The 16084-nt window shown below is 49.1% G+C and overlaps 1 long non-coding RNA gene across 2 annotated transcripts in view; it reads left to right on the plus strand.

Moving 5' to 3' along the window:
* The window catches only part of LOC120852792, an 87881-nt gene that overhangs the window by 63949 nt on the left and 7848 nt on the right, over window positions 1–16084 (plus strand). The window contains exon 6 of one of the 2 annotated variants that reach the window (XR_005718647.1): window positions 6757–7217. The exons of the other annotated variant lie outside the window; for it this stretch is intronic. This is a non-coding gene — a long non-coding RNA (uncharacterized LOC120852792). Of the gene's footprint in view, window positions 1–6756; window positions 7218–16084 lie in introns of those variants that run through there. 2 annotated transcript variants of the gene reach the window in all.

The following is a 16084-nucleotide window of genomic DNA, read 5'->3' on the forward strand; positions in this document are numbered from 1 at the left end:
TATTTGCATCTGGTGCACCATCTTCAGAGATCCCATCACTGCTGGCTTCAGCCAGGGGCGCTTGGAACGTTGCCTACAGGCTCTTCTGCTTCTTACAGTTACTGGGGGATGCACGTGGCATTTCATGGATGAGGCAGGAAGGACAAAGTCCCCTAGGACACAGGAGAGTCCCTCACAACTGAAGAACTACTCCAGCCTTTTACTAATAGCAGGCATGGCTTTCAGCAATAGTGAAGAAAGAAAAATCCATCTAAGGGTGGGTTATGGAAAGCACAGTAAACATGTGAGTTACAAATAATTTCTGTTTATGCAAAAAGATGACATGATTGGAGCTTTTCCTTAGTGTGGTCAGAGCGGAAATGGAACGTGAGGTCAGTTCAGTCGCACAGTCGTGTCAGACTCTGCAACCCCATGGACTGCAGCACACCAGGCTTCCCTGTCCATCACCAACTCCTGGAGCTTGCTCAAATTCATGTCCATCGAGTTGGTGATGCCATCCAACCATCTAATCCCCTGTCGTCCCCTTCTCCTCCTGCCTTCAGTCTTTCCCAGCATCAGGGTCTTTTCCAACGAATCAGTTCTTTGAATCAGGCGGCCAAGTACTGGAGTTTCAGCTTCAGCATCAGTTCTTCCAATGAATAGTCAGGGCTGATTTCCTTTGGGATGGACTATGTTATTAAAGCCAAGAAATGACACGACTGGATATGAACCAGCAAAGGGGGATGACTCTCTTGCAATTAGATCCCCTTTCCCTTCTCCAGCTGTCTGAGCCTCCACAGCCCCTGTGTCCAGCAGGCCTTCCTAGATGAGTGTCAGCCCACAGGCCATTTTCCCATCTTCATCTTCAGAGGTGTTTATTGTCTGGTGAGTGGCCCATCCCAGGCCTCTGTGCCCCATAACTGTGAGCACCAATGATGGACACAAGCCTAAGTTAAAGAGCACAAGCCTAAGTTAAAGAATGGGCCTATGGGCGAACAAAGGGGTCTTACATTATGTTTGGGTCAAAGTGAGGCCTCCTTCCTTGGCTGTGCCCCCCTTATCCCTGGACCCTCCAAACCTCTCAAAGAACCTAGCTTTAATTGCCGAGTCAGGAGACACAACTAGAGGTAGCATCTCATACAGCTTTGGGGAATGAGGCTGTGCTCCCAGTTCGGCTCTGTACTCCGTTTACTTTAGGGAGAACTAATGGTTTTAGTACTCAAGACTGTCCATGCCTAACATGAGGACCACTGTCCACATGTGTCCACCACCTCCAGACAGGGCTGTGGGGATGAGGACATAATGAGAGCCTGTAAGGGCTTTGGCTTCCTGGAAGAAAGCTGACCCAGTGAGGCTTTATTATCCACCTACTCTGCTTTTGACTGATCTAGTTCCCTTCTGTTTTTGCTTTGGGGAGATCAGTGTTAACTTTATTAGGGAGTATTTCCAAAAAGGCCTTCTTGCCCCCCAGAGCAGGATTTTATTGGTGCCTTGGAGAAGTTCTTCCCATAACCCAGACCCTGTAAGGATGCCGCTTGATCAGGGTGAAAGAGGCTTGCGTGTGTTCAGTTGGTAGCATCGACAAACACATGCCTAATCCTGAGAGGCAGGGCAGGGCTGGAAGCAGCGGAGAAGGTTATGAACTTTGCAGCCAGGCTATCTGAGACTGAGTTCTGGCTCTGTGGTTTCGTGTATGTCCTAGCAGAGCCTCGGTTACCTTTTGGGATCTCGGTTTTGCTGCTTGTAAAATGGAGGTAATCCCAATCATCTCAAGGGCAAAGTAATAAAAAAGTATAGATCTCCTAGTGGGTAGTGGGTGGGCGATCAGTAACTCCCAACTGTCTCCCCTCTTTAGGATCTGGCCTCTGGATAAGTCGGGAGATGAGATGCCGCTGTCCTCCGTCTGTTTCCTCTCCCTGAGGCCCTCTGTCTAGTCCTCATTCATCCACTGTGGAAAGAATGCCAGCTGGTTAAACCAGAGGTTCTGGAACTTTCTCATCTCAGTTTCCCCCAGCACTGCTGGGCAACTACTTCCTCCACACGCTCCCTCTTTCCTCCCAAAACCTACAAGGCCTCCATATGACTGTCCTCCTCCACCGCAACCCCCGCCACACACACTTCAAACCCATCCCCAAAAAGGAAAAGAAAAAATCCTTCTCAGTCTTTCAAGAAGGAGAACACGATGGAGATGGTTTTGCTTTGCTGCACCCGGCTTCAGAAAAGATCAAACTATGGGTTCCGTGAAGTGCTGGTTCTCCAAAGGGAAGAACCACGAGGCCAGGCAGAGTGGGCTGAGGCTGTCCCAGAGGGACCAATCCAGACAGGACCGACAGGGCTACCTTCATCCCGGATCCACCTAGAAGCTGCCCCCACAACACTCCCTGGCAGAATGTCCCTATCCAGCCTGAGAGAAGTACATTAAAGGCATTCACATAGGGTCTTGTCCCACCCTGATGAGGCTTCTTGCTGTTTCTCAGTTGCCAGGGAGGAAAGCGGATGCAAGGAAACCCTCGAAAAGGCACCACGGAGGCCAATGCACTTTAAATTAAGCTTCCAATGTTTACAAGAGGCCGGGCTTCCCACAATTCCCTCGGTGCACGGAGCTTTGAGGCGGTGTGTTTAGCCTGTTTGTTCTTTTAGAAGTGCGCCTGGGAAGCTGGCAGCTATTTGTTTCCGAAAGGTGGGCGCTCATCAGGTGGGTGGTCTTTGCATTTTCTGTGTGCTTTGCTTCCCTTCCTCCTCTTTTCAGGACCGCTGAGGGGTTTACTTTCCCCTGGCCCACAGTGCTCGGAGGTTTGGCTGCACAGCGCATCTGTGCTGGGTTTTCCCACAGGCCCCTGCGAAGGCGGCCCAGTTGTCTTCAGAAAGCCCTGGGCGGCCCCGTGCGGGGGGTGGGGGGGCAGTGGGGCTGCAGCTGTGGGCCTCCTCCCTTCTGCAGGAGGCTTTGATCAGGTTTTGCGGGGGTTGCAGGCAGCCTGACCTCCCATCTCCAGCGTCTCTCAGGTGGAAAGTTCTGTTCAGCCTGTCTGTGGCTTCAAAGGCTGTCCCTCCTTCGGGCCGGGCCAGGACTGAGAATGGTTCTCGTTTCGTGGTCGTGTGATCTCCCAGCAGCCCCCAGCTTTCCATTGACAGGCTTCTGCTTGTTTGCTTGGGCTGCTCTGGCTGAACTCAAACCACCTTTCTGGTTGAGGAAACACATTGACATCCTCTCCCGTTGAGGCTGCTTTGATGGCGCAGATATGGCCGCCAGCCCAGACAAAGGTGACCGAGCCCACTGCAGCCAGGCACCTGGGGAATCAGACCCTGGCACTGGGCAGAGCAGAACGTCTGAGGGGCCAAGGACTCCCTGAGCCCCGCGGGTCCACGAGGAGGAACCCTTGGCTCCGCCCTTCCTGTCTCCTCAGTCGGGGGCTGAAGGAAGGTGATGCTTTCTGCTCCAGTTCCCCCCAGGAATCCAGTCGTGGGGCCTGAAGGCGCTCACCACCCCATGAACACAGGCAGAGCAGAGGAAAGGCCACAAATCCTGGAGCTGACTATGTTTCCTGAGAACTTGAGCAATTCACTGTCTGAGCCGTAGGCACTAGGCCAGCCAAGCTCGGGAAGTTCCTTTTCTGGCCTATTATTTCCAAGGGTTGTGGCCTTACAGCTTCAGTTCTCAGCCCCAGGGGTAAACAACAGCTAATGCAGCCACTCCAGGGCCCACTTCCGGCTTCCCACCTCCCCAACGCCGCTGACCCTGGGCTCGGCCTCCCAGGGCTAGGCTGGCCGAGGTGAGAGGACCAGGGCTGGACGACCACGGCGGCCGTCAGCGGGTTCTGATGGGGGTGCTGCCTCGCTGAGGGCCGTGCGCCTCACCATGAGGATGAGGTTAGGCTGCACACTGCCCTTCGGTTTCCTCATATTTAACATGAGGGTGGCCAAGGGCAACAGGAGCGGTCAGGAGAGCATCCTTCTTCCCCAGCCTGATAGCACAGAGCTCTTCCTTCCTTTTGATCGTACTCAAAACAACTCCAGCAATAGAACAATGAGCCTGGGAGGAGGTCGGGGGATTTATTATGCTGCTGTCCTGCGGCTCAGCCTCGCCTGACTTTATCTCGCACAGAGGTCTGCCTGGGAGGAAATCTGGCAGGTCCTTGGGTCATCTCTGGGCTCCAGCTCTCTCTCCAGCCCAAAGCGCTGGAAGGACAGGGAAGCAGCTGCCGTGTTAGCCACGGCCCTGCCTAAGCCACAGCCAGCAGGGGCTCGGTATAGAGCCCCTAAACCTCTGGTGGGGACTCTGGGAAAGGCACAGGGACTCCAGCCAGACAAGAGGGGGCCCCAGATGTGCCGGGCTGCTCAGGACAGGGCTTATCTAGAGCCCGTCTCTCAGTTGGTTCCTTCTGTTCTTCGTCTTGGCTGGGGAGGGAGTGATGTGGATATGTTCTCTGTGTGTGTGTGACTGTCCATCCAGTCTCTCACTTGGCAGAAGCCACTTGGCTAGGGGTTTCATCTCTTTCTCCAGCAAGGTCTGAGAGAAGAAAGCCTTGGGGCCAAGAGGACCAGGATGGGCCTCAGTTGTGACTATATTTGTCCACAATGGATATTTTGCTAACCCTGTACTGTTAGCAGGGCTTCCCAGGTGGTGCTAGTGGTAAAGAACCCACCTGCCAATGCGGGAGACATAAGAGACGCAAGTTCGATCACTGGTTCAGGAAAATCCCTTGGAGGAGGACATGGCAACCCACTCCAGTACTCTTGCCTGGAGTATCCCATGGACAGAGGAGCCTGGCGGGCTACAGTCCATGGGGTCGTGAAGAGTTGGGCATGACTGCGTGCACATGCACACACCATGCTACTGTTAGCAGAGTCCAAACAGGTTCTCTGAGCAAACGTACTCTGTCATCCATCACCCAGCTGTAGTGCCAGTGCTGCTAATATTCTGAAAATAAACAAACCCCCTGCCATCATCCAGCTGAGTGCTGCGGGATGTTGTGGGAATCTGGACCCACTGTCTTTGTGGAGCTTGAGCCTTTTGTAACGTTGTGGATTGAGCATAGGTAGACATGGGCTCACTCGGTGGGTGACCTTGAACAGGCTATGGGACCTCTCAGAACCTCAGTCCCCTCACCTAGGAGATGGCGATGTGAATGCTAGTCTTGTGGGATTATTTTGAGGATTACACAAGATAATGTACGTAAACATATCTAGTGTGTATCCAACATTCTACGAGTGTGGTTATTCCTGTGACCACTGTTCCAAACAGGTAGGGAGTATCTCACCTGATCTCCTTAGATTCTGAGTAACTTCTTCAAGTGAGATGTGAGCCCCACGCCCAGCTGCAAGGGCCAGGCATGTGAGGAACAGAAGAGGAAATGAACCTGAAGCCCAAAGTTCACCTCAGTCAGCAGCAGCAGATCCAGGACTGAACTTGGTTTTCCAGACCCTTCTGCTCTGCCGTCCCTAATTCTCTCTGTGCATCTCCCCTGTATTAGCTGCAGCAAGTGATGACAAGCCTTATGGCTTAAACAACAGAACTTTATTCTTCCACAGTTCTGGAGGCCAGACGTCCAAAGCCAAGGTGTTGGCGGGGTCGTGTTCTTCCCCAGGGGAGGATATGTCCTTGGCTCTGCCAGCTTCACGTGGTTCCAGATGCTCCTTGGCCTGTGGGGCGTCACTCCAGTCTGCCATGGTCCTGTGGCCTTCTGTTACAGGGACAATTGTCACTGGATTTAGCCCACCAGGGTAATCCAGGATGATCTCATCTCAAGATCCCTAACTTAATTACATCTGCAAAGACCTGTCTTCCAGAGAAGGTCACATTCACAGGTTCCAGGGATTAGGGTGTGGACATACCTTTGTGGGGGTACCATTCAGCCCACCACACCCACTAACTCTGCAAACTGTCTCACTGGATTATGATTAAAGAGCTAAGAGCTCTCACCTGTGGCTGGGGAGGAGGCTAGCTTCTTTCTAGGCTGACATCACCAGGTTACCATTTGACCTCCAAAAGGGAGTGTGGCTCATCTTTGAAAGATAACCTGGCTGTTCCTTCTTTCTTTACTGGCAGATAGTGAGGACTATAGTGAGTCCCCCTGCTCTGTGAAAAACTGAGGACCACCCCAGCTCAACCATACCCAGAGGCAGAGTTCAATTTCAATCCAGAGCTGCATCCTGGGGCCTCCTGTGCTTAGCCAGATACATTGGGGTTTCCAACCTCATTTTGCCTCTGAGGCTTATGAGTGAGCTTAGAAGACCTACTTCCCAATGGTGTGGTGAGTCTCCTTCCCTCCAAATCCCTGGAAGCACTAATTCTCGCTGCACTCAGGCCCTTCCCCTTTTCTCCTTGCCACCCTCCCGAGGCCCCACACTTATGGAGAACACCCAGGGGACCCATTCCTCTCTTTTCTCAGAGGCCTCCTCAGGCCCTCCTCCCTGGCCCCTCTTCTCCATTTCCTCTTTCAGACCCTTGTTCAGCCACAAAGGCCTCTGTCTAATAGAGTATCGTCCCAGGGGTTCAGCCCTCTCAGGAAGGCCTTCCCCCCAGATGGCTGAGACCTCAGCTGCCAGACTGTGAGAAAAAGAAGATTAGAATACTACAGTATTTTAAACTCTTCCAATCAAATAATACTGATATGTAGATTTAAGGCAGGCCTTGGTTCCTTCTAGGTGGTTTTGAGAAAGAAACCAGTTTTGTGCCCTTTCCCTCTGAAGAATCAGATTCAGCAGGGGACTCTGCCTTACCTTTCTTCTCAGCAGGTTACTATTAATAATTCTGCTCTCACATCTCTCTCTTTAAAGGTGTTGTTCCTATTTCTGGCTCGCAGATGTTGCTGAGTGGCGTGTGGAGCATTCAGCATTCACAAATGTAGGAACTCTAAACACTGGATCACAAGCTAACAGTCCCACATGTTTACTGGAAAATGGCCAAGGGTGGAAAAGTCACTTCGACCCTACAATCGTGAGGATAAAGTAGGAGTGAAGACTAACTGGAAAGAAGTGAAAGAAGACACAGTAGACAGTGAAATTCTTCAGTGTGTTCCTGGTTTAGCTGAGAATAACATGGCAAGACAGATGGGTAAGAAGTTCATTAGTCTCTGAACCATCCTTCAGCTTGTCTACCAAGGGTTCCGCTTTCTCCCCCTTCCCTGTCCACATGGGTGTGCAGAATCTGTATCTTCACATACTGAGTGTGAGTTCTGTGTACATGGAAAATGGCCCTTTAGACCTGGGAGGGCCTCGTGTCACTTTAGAATGTGACTCCCAGAAGGATAAAATCCGACCTGTGCTGGTGGGAATGTAACACATTTCAGTCACTGTGGAAAACTGTGGCAGTTCCTCCAAAAGTTAAACATAGAATTACTATATGATCCAGCAATTCTACTAACCTCATAGAATTGAAAACAGGTGTTTGCTTAAATACATATACACACAAACTCATAGTAGCACTATGCACAACAGCCAAAAGGTAGAAACAGTCCAAATGTCCATCAGTGGATGAATGGATAAACAAAAAGTGGTACATCCATACAATGGAATATTCAGTTCAGTTCAGTCACTCAGTTGTGTCTGACTCTTTGAGACTCCATGAATCGCAGCATGCCAGGCCTCCCTGTCCATCACCAACTCCCAGAGTTCACCCAAACTCATGTCCATTGAGTCGGTGATGCCATCCAGCCATCCCATCCTCTGTCGTCCCCTTCTCCTCCTGCCCCCAATCCCTCCCAGCATCAGAGTCTTTTCCAATGAGTCAGCTCTTCGCATGAGGTGGCCAAAATACTGGAGTTTCAGCTTCAGCATCAGTCCTTCCAATGAACACCCAGGACTGATCTCCTTGTAGTCCAAGGGACTCTCAAGAGTTTTCTCCAACACCTCAGTTCAAAAGTATCATTTCTTCAGTGCTCAGCTTTCTTCACAGTCCAATTCTCACATCCATACATGACCACTGGAAAAACCATAGCCTTGACTAGATGGACCTTTGTTGGCAAAGTAATGTCTCTGCTTTTTAATATGCTGTCTAGGTTGGTCATAAATTTCCTTCCAAGGAGTAAGCGTCTGTTAATTTTATGGCTGCAATCACCATCTGCAGTGATTTTGGAGCCCCCCAAAATAAAGTCAGCCACTGTTTCCACTGTTTCCCCATCTATTTCCCATGAAGTGATAGGACCGGATGCCATGATCTTCGTTTTCTGAATGTCGATGGAATATTATATGGCCATAAAAAGGAATGAAGTACTGATTCATGCTATAATGTGGATGAATCTCAAAAACATGCTAGTTAAAGGAGCCAGACACGAAAGGTCACACTCTATATGATTCAGTTTATATGAAATATCTAGAAGAGGTATATCCAGAGAGAAGAACACAGATTGGTGTCTTTCAGGAGCTGGAGGAAGGCTGATTGGGGAGTACTGCCTAATGGTATGGGGTTTCCTTTCAGGGTGATGAAAATGTTTGGGAACCAGACAGAGGTGGTGGTTATACACAAAATTGTGAAGGTACTAATTGCCACTTAATTGTTCACTTTAAAATGGTTATACTATGTGAATTTCACCTTGATAAAAATTTAAAATGTGGGGGGAAAAAAGAGAAAGAAAACCCAAAGCTGACCTTTGTGTTCCAGGCACACACCCCAGGCACTGCTCTCATTTTCACTTCATAGTGCCTTCCTGGGCAGACCTGTGTGCCCATTTTCAGCGCCAAGGCACCCAGTTGGCTTAGGGTGCAGATTACTGTCAGCCCTGCTCTTGATCCCACTTCAGAGACACATCCTGTGAAATGCCGTGACTAAAGCTGAGTCTGCATAGAGGCAAGCAAACGTTCTGGCAGAGAACAATGGGTGCAGGTGAGAATACCTTCATAGCCAGACTGTTGTTTCACAATATTTGGGTTTTGTGGCGGTAAAATGGCCTTTCCAAACAAGATGAATGGGCTTGTATATTTCTTTGTCTTTAAGAATTTCTACAGGCTGCAAAGACGAAAAAGAACACAAGTGGCAATACACCTAGAAAAACATATTTAAGGCCTGCCTAAAGCACACAAAGCCTGTCTAGGACTCTTTGAAACTGTTGTTTGCTGAAGTTAGGAAGTAGAAAGTTCATGCTCCTATTACATTTGCTCCAACTCTGAGAAATACGAAGAGACCTTTTAGTTTTGTGCTTTTAGGACAGAGGAGATTTGGGACGTAAGAGGCGATTTGGGACGTAAGAGGAGAAAAGTGCCTATGAGGAGAACTGGGGGCACAGGGAGTTTTCCCTGCTAACTGGGGCAGAAAGTTGTAAGTCTGATGACTGAACAGTCACTCAGTCACACCCTCACTCACTCACTCACCCACTCACTCGCTCACTCAGCATGGGCCTGACCTGCACCAGCAGACAGTGGGTCAGGATACTAGCTGGAGCAGCCAGAGGAGCCCCAGGCCCTGGCCTTCCTGCCTTTGCAGCTCAGTGAGAGAGTAGGCGCGGGCACCCTGGGAATGACATGAGCATAGCGCTCAGACAGAAGGAGAGGGCCGTGAGAGCTCCAGAGCCGCTGCCTGGGGTGATGGGAAAGGCCTCCCAGCATGGTGACATATGAACCCACAGTCGAACAGGACTGCAATAGGGGATGAGCATTTCAGGCAGGTAAGCACAGCATCTGTGTTGGTCCAAAAGACAGGAAAACAGGTGGCCCCTCTGGGATTCTGGGAACCTGGCATTTAGAAGGCTGGGGAGGGCTGCAGAGAGGAAGGGAGGCTGTCCAGGCAGGTCAGAGCCAGGCTAGGAAGAGCCTTGCATTTGACCCAGTTCTTTCTGCTGACTTTTTCCTTTTCCTAAGAACAGCAGCCAAATATTTATCATAAGGCATTCCCTTTAATCCTCTCAATAGCCCCTTTATACAGATGAAGACACTGAGGCTCAAAAAGGTTAAGCAATATCCCTAAGAGGGCTGCACACATCACTGGGATGTATAAGGTGTAAAGAAATGCCCTGCATAGCTGAGCAGTTAGCGCGGCGGAGGCAGGGAGGAGAATGGTTCAGGCACGGCTCTAACTGCATGTGAAATATTTCATTTCTTAAGCTGGGTGTGGGTCAGTGTTGCTCCTTAAGCCTTTCTGTATGTGTGAGATTTTCCTAATGACTTTTCAAGTATTGGGGTAGCTTCAGTGTTGGAAAGCTTGCAGTGCAAGGAGGCTGAGGAGCTCTTGGAAGCACAAGAGCTGCCCTTTCATGTTCCAATGCCTGCTGAGCTTCCCACTGTGTGGCATGTAAGTCGCTATGTTTTTATTCCCCTTGCCAAGGTCTCAGTGGCAACATTTGTACAGAAAAAAGGACAAGGAGGAGGTCTGACCCTCCTGGCCCTTGGGCAGATGGTTACTGGGACTGAATGTTTCCCAGGGAAGGATGCAGGAGGTGAGAGGAATGAGTCTAAGCTCCACTTTTTGTCCTTGGGGACGGTTTATACCCTGCTTGATGGTTATGTTCTGAGTTCTTTTTCAAGTGAATTTCCCTTCAGTTACACTGTTTGCTTTTCCTGCTAGAGCATCCTGCCCCCTCCAGCGCAGACTCCAGGAGGAGACCCAGCCCCTGCCTTCCTGATGTGCACAACTTAGAACAAGAGCCCTCTGCCCATCGGACATCCTTACCATTTCCAGCTATTGAGTGTAATCAGGTGTGCCAGGATCTGATTTCAAAGCCCAAAGCAAAGGGACTCCAAAGAATCCTCTCTCCCTCTTGCTCCGGTGGGAGACACGGGGGACTGAACAAACAGGATGTGCTGAGAGCACCACAGAGCACTGCCTCGGCAAGACCAGAGGATGGGATACAGGGCTGGAGTAGACGGTCTGTGAGCTGGGGCCCTGGCATGTATGGCAAGTCATGCCCAAGAGAAACAAGAACAAGATGAACAGACACCCTGATCCATCTGGCAGCCTCTCTGGATGGTTTTTGATAGACAGTCGCACTCTTCCAGGGTCCAGGGAGTTACTGAATCCCTGCCCTACTAGAAGATTCTGACTCTGGCCATTTGCAGAGAATGTTGGTATTTTGGAAATTAGAACTCACCATGCTTTGTGGGGTAGGAGAGGAGTGGAGCTCAGGGATTCACAGCAAGTCAGGCCTGATGTGGGGCACAAGTAGGGAAACTACAATGGGTGCCGTCCAATGTTTCGGTCCTGGTGAATCCATTGATTTCTCTCTTTTATCCCAGACTCTGATTTTATCCCAGATTGCTGATTGGACTTGGTAACTTATATCTAGTAAACTCTCTCAATCATGAACTTGAAAGAGTACAAAATCATTTCAGAGAACAAAATCCTTCTTAAAATGATATGGGCCCAGGGAAAATTTCAGTACTTTCTCCTCTTCTTCCCACTGTCTACGTTTTTACATAGCAGAAATCAGAGATTAAAATAAGTGTTCATTAAGACCAAGAGGGGAAGCAACTTACACTGGGAGAAAGGGAGTGTCCCTGGAGATAGACTGATGCCCTTGCCAGTGGTAGAACTTAGTATCTGCATCTGGTGCACCGTCTTCAGAGATCCTATCACTGCTGGCTTCAGCCAGGGGCGCTTGGAACGTTGCCTACAGGCTCTTCTGCTTCTTACAGTTACTGGGGGATGCACGTGGCATTTCATGGATGAGGCAGGAAGGACAAAGTCCCCTAGGACACAGGAGAGTCCCTCACAACTGAAGAACTACTCCAGCCTTTTACTAATAGCAGGCATGGCTTTCAGCAATAGTGAAGAAAGAAAAATCCAGCTAAGGGTGGGTTATGGAAAGCACAGTGACCATGTGAGTTACAAATGATTTCTGTTTATGCAAAAAGATGACATGATTGGAGCTTTTCCTTAGTGTGGTCAGAGCGGAAATGGAATGTGAGGTCCTTGGGGGAATACTAGCTGTATCATATGGACTAACTAGGGCTGTGTTTTTGAAGGGGGCAAGGGGAAGCCAGCAGATACCATCCAGATTTTTCTTAAAGGGAGAGATGTGAAATCCATCTTTCTACTCATAAGCAAAGGACCCTCAGAAAGAATTTGAATTCTAGGAAGATTTTAAGCACAAACACAATGTCTTTCAAAACTTGATTTATGATTCAAGATGAACCACTGCTAACACTGGGGTTACCAAGCCACAGAGGGTGAGACAGGCAGGCCAGTTAATCAAAAGGTGGCAGGAGCCTCCTCCAGGTGAGTTAATATACAAAGGGAAGACATGAGCCAGGTGGAGAAGAGAAAGCCAAGAAGAAAGAAATACCCATTCCCTCATCTCCTGGTGTGGCCAGGAGACTGATCTGCTTGAGGGGAGCCTGGAGGGCTGATCTAACTTGAATTCTCTCTCAGAACCACTGTGGCTGGAGCTTGTCTAAGTGGAACTGAAACCCTTGCTCTAGATTCCACACATATGCGTTAATATGTGATGTTTACTTTGCTCTCTCTGACTTCACTCTGTATGGCAGTCTCTAGGCCCATCCGCGTCTCTACAAATGACGTATTTTGTTCCTTTGTGCGGCTGAGTAATATTCCGTTGGAAATACATGCCACATCTTCTTTACCCATTCCTCTGTCAATGGATATTTAGGTTGTTTCCAATCCTGGCTATTGTAAATAGTGCTGCCGTGAACACTGGGGCAGCATGTGTCAAATAGATGGCTAGTGGGTACCAGCTCTAAAGCACAGGAAGCTCAGCTCAGTGCTCTGTGATGACCCAGATGGGTGGGAGGGAGGTCCAAGAGGGAGCGGATAGATGTATGTATGTGGCTGATCCACTTTGTTGTACCGCAGAAACTAACAACATTGTAAAGCAATTATATACCAACAATAAAATAAAATAAAAAAGAAACCCTTGCTTTGTCACTCACTAATTGTATGATCTGAAGCAAGCTACCTAAACCTAAACTTTGGTCCCTCACTTGAAAAATGGGTTAACAGTACCGCCCCAGAGAGTTGTTAGGGAAATAAGTGAGCATTTATTGAGCACCTTATAGGTGCCAGGACTGGTATAAGGTATCATAGTGACAGCGGTCAGACGGCTGATAGTTTTGTGAGATCACTTATGTAGTGAGTTGAGCGCAGACACTGCCCAGCACACAGTAGCTACTCAACAAACATCCAGAAAAATGTATTTTCCAGTCTAAAATCATCATAGTTATGTTGTGTGAAATAAAGGAAAAATAGACAAGTAAGGCTTGGCTGAGTGGTGAAGGCAGCAAAAACCCAGCCCTGGGATCCTTGTCCCTGCCCTGCTACCCCTCCAATTCCTTTATAACTCTACCAACCTGGCGTCTGTTTGTACCAACCTGTTTGTGCCAGGCCTTTGGACTTGACATGGCACTTTGTATCTTACACATGGGTTTTACATAGGAGGGAATGTCAGAAGTTTTCAAACCTCCTCATTAGAGCAAGAAGTATTCCATGGAGAGCCTGCAGAGATGGTGGGGGAGATTTTGAGCTCACATTCCCTTCAACTGGAGTAGCCCTTCTTGGTGTGCTTTATACCCTGGACCTCTGAGAAAGATCCAACCTATTTATTGGGGTCCTTAATGTGCCTGACACTGATCAAGGTGCTTAAGACACAATCAAAGACGCCTGCCCACCAGGGCTTAAATTGTAGCGGGGAAGACACACAATGAATGGTTAACATAGTGAGTTATTTGTCCTGTTGCATGGTGAGTGCTCAGGGAAAGCACAGGTAGAACAGGATGGGGGTAGGGATAGTGGGCTGCAGCTTAAACTGGGTAGGTCTCATGGAGAAGATGACATTTTGGCAAAAACTAAGCAGTCAGAGAGTCATGCCAGAATCTGGGGAAAGAGGTGTGGGCATCAGCTACAGACTGTCTGGGGAAAGAGCATTCAGACAAAGGGTTCAGAGTTGCAGAGACCCCAAGGGGAAGGGTTCCTGGTAACTGGAGGAAGGGCTTGGAGACCTGGGTGGCTGTAGCAGGTGAGCCGGGGTGGGGGGGAGCTTTGAGATAGGACACCAGGTGCTTCTGGGCACGTGGGGCTTTAAGGACAGGGGAGAGACTTTGCTTCCAGTCTCAGTGAAAAGGGAGCCACTTCAGAGTTTTGAGCAGAAGAATAACATGACCTGATTTATCTTAAAGCCGGAGGATGGGTCCGTGTAGTAACCCTGGTTCAGATCACAGGGAAGGCTGGAAAATCACCTGTTTGCCTACTTGCTAACCATCATGGGTCCCTCAGGCTGAAAATGAGACAGATTATCTCTGTAACCATTTTACACATTGGGAAATTGTGACTCAGGGAGGTCACATGCATTCACTGAGGTCACAGAGTTGGAAGGTGGCAGTCTAGAAACTAAAGTCCTATAGCCTTCTCTGAGTTACTCTCGGCAGGTCGCTGGGCACCAGGATCTGTCTGCTCCATGGTGTCCACATAAGTTTGTTGTGTCCTTGACGACTCTTTTGGTCGCAGGAAAAAGACCATGTGGGACTACAGTAGCCCCTGCTAATCTGCAGAGGATGTAAATTTAAGACCCCCCCAGTGCCTGAACCGGGGAAAGTACTGAACCCAATATATCATATACCTTTTCAAGTCAAGAAATTTCACCTTTTCACTTTAAGGAAGCACTTCACTGCTTCTCTCTGGCACAACCAAAGTGCCAGTATCACTGCTCTTGCACTTTGGGGCCATTAAGTAAAATAAAGGTCACTTGAACACAAGCACTGTGATACAGTCAATCTGATAACCCAGAAGGTTCAGTTCAGTTCAGTTCAGTCGCTCAGTCGTGTCTGACTCTTTGTGACCCCATGAATTGCAGCACGCCAGGCCTCCCTGTCCATCACCAGCTCCTGGAGTTTACCCAAACTCACCTCCATCGAGTTGGTGATGCCATCCAGCCATCCCATCCTCTGTTGTCCCCTTCTCCTCCTGCCCCCAATCCCTCCCAGCATCAGAGTCTTTTCTAATGAGTCAACTCTTTGCATGAGGTGGCCAAAGTATTGGAGTTTCAGCTTCAGCATCAGTCCCTCCAATGAACACCCAGGACTGATCTCCTTTAGTATGGACTGGTTGGATCTCCTTGCAGTCCAAGGGACTCTCAAGAGTCTTCTCCAACTCCACAGTTCAAAAGCATCAATTCTTCGGCGCTCAGCTTTCTTCACAGTCCAACTCTCACATCCATATATGACCACTGGAAAAACCATAGCCTTGACTAGATGGGACCTTTATTGGCAAAGTAATGTCTCTGCTTTTTAATATGCTGTCTAGGTTGGTCATAACTTTCCTTCTAAGGAGTAAGCATCTTTACTAAGAGACTAATGGGTGGGTAGAGCATACAGTATAGATACGCAGGACAAAGAGATGATTCATGTCTAGGGCCGGATGGAGCTGAACAGTGCAAGATTGCATCACGTAGAAGGGCATGGAATTTAAAACTTAAGAACTGTTTATTTCGGAGATTTTCCAGTTAGTATTTCTGGGCCATGGTTGATGGTGGGTAACTGAAAGCATAGAATGTGAAACCATGGAAAACGAGGGACTACTGTAATTTGCTTTTCAAAATCGGTATTTTACTTAATTGAAAAACCCAGTTTTCCCTTTAGGCTTTCAAGTCTGCCTTACAAAAATCTTACTTTATTCTCATTAGACATCATAGATGCTCAATAAAAGTCTGTGGGTGATGTCCTCACATTTCAAAGATCCTTTCTTGCCTGATGCCTCAACAATGCACCCAATATATTCTACATCCCACTTCGTACATCCTGCAGTTAATCACACCAGAGAGGAAGAGAGAGCCTGCTGGCAGCCTGGGGTGGAGGTGCCACCGGGCCAGATGGAACTGATGAAAGGAGGGAGGGGGAGCTCTGGGGTCCAGGCTCGGGGCGACTTCCTGCCAGGCCTTGTGCTGCGGCTCAGGGCACCAGGGACAGGAGACTCTAGAGACCCCTGAATGAAGGAAGAAAGGGAAATGCTTTCCCTATTCCCTCTCTTCCTTCTTATCCTGACTCTGGAAAAGTATGTGGGAGGACAGAGTGGCAGGCTGGTTTCGCTTTCTGCCATGTTGATTAACAAGGGGCAGCTTTGCAGCAAAGAGCTGCCTCCAGTAGTCCCTCTCAGCTCTTTTACTTCCTTTGCTCTCCCCTCTGCCTCTCAGGACTCCAGCCCTCCCTTCCCCTACCTCCCCTCCCTGGT

Source organism: Oryx dammah, unplaced genomic scaffold (genome assembly GCF_014754425.2).
Source record: "Oryx dammah isolate SB20612 unplaced genomic scaffold, SCBI_Odam_1.1 HiC_scaffold_26, whole genome shotgun sequence".
Taxonomy (NCBI): Eukaryota; Metazoa; Chordata; class Mammalia; order Artiodactyla; family Bovidae; genus Oryx; species Oryx dammah.